Source organism: Geotrypetes seraphini, chromosome 17 (genome assembly GCF_902459505.1).
Source record: "Geotrypetes seraphini chromosome 17, aGeoSer1.1, whole genome shotgun sequence".
In the NCBI taxonomy this organism is placed as follows: Eukaryota; Metazoa; Chordata; class Amphibia; order Gymnophiona; family Dermophiidae; genus Geotrypetes; species Geotrypetes seraphini.
The window spans coordinates 23509870-23516473 of NC_047100.1; the positions used below are offsets into that span (position 1 = coordinate 23509870).

The window sequence follows — 6604 nt, forward strand, 5'->3', positions numbered from 1 at the left end:
GCGCTCATCATAAAATGTGGCATTTACTATCATTTATGTAATGCTTACGACAATTCTTATGTAATGTTACAATTCTTGTAACCTCCTGACAACTCTTGTGTAATCCGCCTTGAACCGCAAGGTAATGGCGGAATTGAAATCACTAATGTAATGTAATGTAATTTTTGGTTTGGCAGTGTATATGTCTGTGGGATTTTCTTATGTCAAGTCAGCACAAATGGCAAACAAATCACATGCATGCTTTCTCTGCTGAGTAGCCTAGTAATGGGGGGAAGTAGGGTTGCCAGATTTTAAGTTAGTAAAATCCGGACCCCTATATCCACCCCAAGGCCCATCCTGGTATGCCGCAGCTCCGCCCGCAGTCTCACCCCCACTGCCTGTTCATTCGGCAGGAAGGCATCCATGGAGAGGCCTAGGGGGATCTGGCCAATTGAAATCTTAGGCCACTCCCAGTGCATCCCAGAATGCACCTCTGCTGCTGGTGGAATGCACTGGGAGATGGGCCCAAAATTCCGGTTGGCCCAGGTGCTTAAGAACCCTCCTACATGCTTTAATGATTTAAATTCTTTAATAAACTTACGTTTCTTCTAAAGGATGATATGCACAGTCCCTTCCCCGCTTCTTCTTGTGTTCTCTTCTCCAGTGGAACAGAGACAGATTCCCTCCTGCCACCTGCAGCGTCAACATCTAAATGGTACCAAGAATATTCTAATTTGGATGCCAAAACACTGCTGTTAATGTTCATTAAACACAGTCATTGTATTGGTATAATAACAAACTGTGAAACAACCAGAACAAAACTATGCCAAAACCCTTATGTTTATCGTAACATCTTACAATATATTGTCATGAATGGATTTCTGATATGAATAGAAACAAAGTTGCATCTCGTGTACTGGGCTTATTGGAAACCACTTTAATGCTTTGTTGTGCAAGTCGTCCAGGTGACTCAATTAAATTTCCCTAAATCAGGTCTTGTTTTCAGGAGGAGCACAATGAATATTCATTAGTTACATCTGCATACATTTGGACTAAGAATTAAATTCATCTGTACATGTTGTTTATTTTGAAAAACCAGAACTGAGTAAAATTCCCAAGAATGTAGCTTGGGAAAGGCTGTTTTGCATGAATAATGCTTCATATTTAGAGCGCTATAGGGGGCAATAAATCCCTGCTCCGGAGCGCATTTCCCTCTAAGCTGAGTGGCAGTCCTCCAACTGCATTCCTACCACTGGGGGGCAGTGCTGTGTTATCAGTCCTGCAGAGCTTGCCGGATAGCGTAGCTGGTTTTAAGAAAGGTTTGGACAATTTCCTGGAGGAAAAGTCCTTAATCTGTTATTGAGAAAGACATGGGGGAAGCCACTGATTGCCCTGGATCGGTAGCATAGAATGTTGCTACTCCTTGGGATTTGGCCAGATACTAGTGACCTGGATTGGCCACCGTGAGAACTTGATGGACCATTGGTCTGACCCAGTAAAGCTATTCTTATGTTCTTAATTGATTGCACCTTCGACATGCGTAAGGGTTCTAAGAACCATCTTATAGATTTGCCCCTGACACCAACTGCCTAAAGAATCTCCGAATCTAATTTGCCGAAGCCTCCACCGCATGCAGTTACTTAAATGCAGGATACACGCAACAACCTCATAGCAATGCCCAAACCCACAAGGAATAGGACCCCGAACACTGCATAGAATGGCTGGCTCTATCGCACAGAGACTTTGTTAGTACCAATCAGCGCCTGTTGCAAGCTATGTGCGGGCAGCAAAGCTGCACTGGGAGCAAGAGAGGCCAAAAATGAGTCCTGTCTATTGCTTGGCTGTGTCTCAGTGGGTGGGATAGGCGTCAATGGCAACGTGTCGCATGGGGCGTGTTTCCAGCTCGGGACAGCCCTAGAACCTATGCCCTAAAGATACAGCATCTAACATTGCGTGGATGCAAAATTTTCTCTTGCTGGATCAAGCTCTTGCAGTAACTGCTAAGACACTATTTCTCTCTATTCCTTTGCAGCATTAGTAAAAGACAGGTGGATTCATTAATTTACCCAGAATGTAGACTTGTTGTCTGTGGAGAGAAAGCTGGCGCCCTCCTCAGTCTGTTTGACCTTTCAGTGGTTATTATCCTCCACTGGAACACACCTAGAGTATTCTAAGAAAGGACAGTCTGTCAGAGCCTGTATATGCTACATTGCTTTGCTGAGCTTCAGCCCTCGTCATCTCAATTCAGGCTCGGAAACACAACGTGGCTAGCAAGGATGCCTATTTTTCTCCATGTGCACCACCTGCTGGTTCACTATTAAATCACCTTCATCAACTAGAAATTAAGCCCTGAGTGGTAAATTAGAATTTGTTTGAGTTTTCCAGTTTATTAATCAAGGAAGCAAATGAGTATTTTGTTTCAAATCTTATGGGTGTTCCTTAGAGGGAGATGGGTTTTGCTGCTTTTATTTGTAGGAAATCTCTCCTCTATCCTCCTATTTTTACCTTATTTGTTTTTACCTCTTGATATTGTAAACCTTTCCGCCCTTGATTGTCATTTTGTGTCTAGTATTGTTAATTGTACAGTATACATTTCCCTACTGTGTTTATTTTATTGTTGTTTTTTTAAATTATTTCCCTTTGATTTTTATCTATTGTTAACCGCTTTGATTTGACTTGATATATGGCATCGCACTATCAAATCCTTATGGTCTGCTTCTTTATTGCAAACAGCCTTTTTTCTATACTACAGGGCGACCTGGACTCCTAGCAGATCTGCGAAGACATCCAGATCTGACGATGCTATCTGTTGGTCATGTAAGTCGCCCGATGGTTCTCTCCAACATATGTTCTTTTCCTGTCCATACGTGCACACCTTTAGCACTGCAGTTTGGTCCATGATATCCAAAATTTTCCATATTTCTGATGTTTTCGCCTTTGATATTTTAATCACTGGCTCTTTAGCACTCTCGGCTCCTATGTCGATATTCCATGAATGGCTGTTCATATCCCTGTTGTTCATTGCTATTAAAATAATTCTCCAAAATTGGAAAGACTCTTCGAAACTTGAATTGGAACTCTGTTTGTTTACATGTTAACTATGAAAGCTATATTGTTTAAAAACATAATTCTATATCCTCCTAAGTGAAAACCTGGGCTCAGATACAGGAACACTATGACTCAGGCCTTTGAAGTATACATATCACAGATTCACTTGTTTATTTTGACTTAAACCTTCTATAGATCTCCAGTACTTCTTACCTCTTGTATTCCACCTTTCTTATGGTTGGCTTAACCATTCTAAGTATTTTGGCAGTATATGTTTATTCTTTGTATTTGACTATTATGCATCATTTACATTGTACTTGGCACTCATACATTTTCATGCTTCCCATTTTGAAGCATTGCTTTTGTTTATCATAACTGTTGTATTTTCTGAAAACTCAATAAAATTTGCTGAACTAAAAGAAAAAATAATGGCGATAATGTCATTTTTAAACTGGCCTTTTCCCATTCTGATTCAATAATTCCAGGGTCAGTAATTCTTAGCGTGAAGTCCTCCTGGCTGGCGCATTGCTCCCTCTCAGTGATATATGAAACTTGCACAGCTGTCCCACGAGTTTTTAAACTGTTTGAGGTGCCAACATTTCGGAGGGAGTTGCTTAAAGACTAGGCGTGGAAGGGTACCACTGAACTTTGAAGGAGATGACTGACACTAGTACCTGGCCAAAACCCAAGAAGTAGCAATATTCCATGCTACCGATCCAGGGCAAGCAGTGGCTTCCCCCATGTCTTTCTATGGACTTTTCCTCCAGCAATTTGTCCAAACCTTTCTTAAAACCAGCTACGCTATCCACTTTTACCACAACCTCTGGCAACACATTCCAGAACTTAACTATTCTCTGAGTGAAAAAAATATTTTCTCCCTGTTGGTTTTAAATGTTATTTCCCTGCAGTTTCATCGAGCGTCCCCTAGTCTTTGTAATTGTTGATGGAGTGAAAGATCGATCCACTTGTACCCTGGAACTTAGTTTATGTATAGATGTGTCATCTGACATTGATTCTCAAGCTTCATTTTGGCTGACGTGGGGAAAACCAGCACTTGGACTGAATTTACGTATAGCTATGGCCAGCTATATGGAAAAGCAGTGGGAACAGGTTTGACAACTTGACTAAGGGACGTGGAGAGAGGGGAGTCTGAATATTGGCTTAAATATGGCAACTCATGGTCCTCTCAACAGAGCAACAGTAGAGAAAAAGGGAAGGAAGACAAGAAAGCTTACTTGGATAACGACAAATATCTTGACAGTGGCCAAACATTTATAGCGCTATGATGGCAACACTGGGTTGGCTCTAATCTATTATTTATGTATTTAAAATTATTTATAACCCACCTATCCACAAATATAAGCAGGGAACAAAAATAATATACAAAACACACGAAATCCTGCAAACAAATACAAATCAGCAAGACAAACACGGTATAAAAAAGAATAGAGCGACTCACACCAAAGAAGCACTCAAACAGTAAAGCTTTCCACCCCTTTTCTGAAATTCAAGAGCATGTTAGATTAGCGCAAAGGCAAAGGCAGGCCATTCCACAGCATCGGGCCCTGGACAGAAAGCATCAACTTGCGGTTCCCCAAAGTCTCACCACTGCCAATGACGAAACTTCTCAACAAATTTTGTCGGAAGACCGTAACTCACGCGAGTAGAAAGCAAACACTTGATGGACGGTCGAGCTGAAGCACTTTGAATATCAACAAAGAACTTTAAACTCGACCCACATGCCAATTGGCAGCCAATGGAGCTCTTGCAGTATCGGTGTGATGTGATTGAATGTTGCGGCATGAACAATAGGGCGTGCAGCCGCATTTTGTGCCAGCTGCAACTCCCGCAAGACACATTTGGGCAAACCCAAATAAACAGAGTTACAATAATCAAGCAAAGGGGTTATCGTCAACGTGATGACCCCGCAAAAATTGTCACCGGAGAGATAGTCACGCAGCCTCCGTACTAAACGCAGCTTGATAAACACACTGGATATCACAGCCTTAATCTGAGCCTTAAAGGACAAAGTGGGATCAAACACAACTGCCAGATACCGACCCTGCCTTCGCACAGGAACAACCTCGCCAGCAAGAGAAATCTCAGATGGACAAGATACCAATTTCTTGCCACGACCAATTCTGAATAACACAAAAAACAGGTCATTCAGAAATGACAGCGCTTCATCGTGAGATTTTTCCCCAGGAATAAAAAATTGGATATCGTCAGCATAAAGATGAATCCTGACACCCGACTGGTACAATTGTTTTGCAAAGGTGTTCCTTTTTCCAATAAAGCATACCTTTGCAGTGATAAGGCAACAGAAAATGGTTCTACTAATCTATATTTCATTGTACAGTAACAAACCTTATTTTCAGCATTTTCCCTTAGCAATCGTTTTTCATACTTATCTCTAATATATATATTTTTTAACCAAAGTCTGTTTTCTATTCCATGACAGGTTGGTGAGGAACCATGATCTAATACAAACAAAACCCTTTCAAGATAGAATTTCTTGTCTCAAGGTAGCAGCAGGAGCTTTTTATTCTTCTGAGAAGTCAAAGCTGATCCTCAGCTCTTTAATTCTTTATTCTGATGTGACGAAACTTGATGGAGAGCCCCATAATGTACTTTGAGATAGCAGGCGGTCTTTGTCCTGTAGCTTTGCTGCTGGTAGCTAGTGGTATTAGAGTCTGATAGCAGAACTGCAGACAGCCGAGACTCTAATCAAGTGATCTAGGGAAGGCAATGATTTGCTCGGAACAAGCTGCCTGAATTCCTACGGCGGGCTCCATTTCTGGCAGCGTTTAAGGCCACGTTAAAATCCCACTTCTTCGAGATGTCATCACGCCGACGCCAGCGCACTTCCGGGTTTAGTGTGCCCCGGCTCAAAAAAAGTTTGCAAGACACTGTCCTAAGTAACTTACAAGCAAACATACACAGTAGAGGTCAAATTTTACCATACATTTTCAGATGTGACACGGACAAGAGGTCACAGCCTGAAACTGGCTGGCAGCAGGTTCAGGATAAATGCCAGGAAGTTCTGTTTCTCACAACGAGTGGTGGGTGCTTGGAATTCTCTTCCTGAGGATGTTGTGGCGGAGAATACTCTACGGGGTTTCAAGCACAAGTTGGATATGCACCTTCTTGCAAATCATATTGAGGGATACGGTAATTTCAGGTTTTCATAATAGAGAACCTAAATGGGCTGCCGCGTGAGCAGATCGCCGGACTTGATGGACCTCGGTCTGATCCGGTGAAGGCATTTCTTATGTTCTTATGTTCAATACATTATAAACATCAATCAGCTTTGTTTACATGGTTCAACAAAATTATGGCATACGGCGTACAACATGAACAACTGTTTAACTGTTAACATCCTTCAAAGTAGGCTCCCAGGTTGTCTTGTGTATTATTCAGTTCGTGAGGGACACTGTGAATGCATTTGATTTCATCTGTTTTATCCATAGCATTCAAATGTTCCTTATTCTATGAGCTAGACAGTAGGATAAGGTCTCCACAAGTGTCTAATAGAACATTCAGGTGATGCAAATCACAGGATACTTTCATTAGAAAT

At 41.7% G+C, this 6604-nt stretch overlaps 1 long non-coding RNA gene across 1 annotated transcript in view; it reads right to left on the bottom strand.

The window, feature by feature from the left end:
• Nucleotides 1–601: 601 nt before the first annotated feature.
• LOC117351451 overlaps nt 602–6604 on the bottom strand; it is a 41865-nt gene continuing 35862 nt past the window's right edge. The window contains exon 4 of the long non-coding RNA XR_004537414.1: nt 602–687. This is a non-coding gene — a long non-coding RNA (uncharacterized LOC117351451). The remainder of the gene's footprint in view (nt 688–6604) is intronic.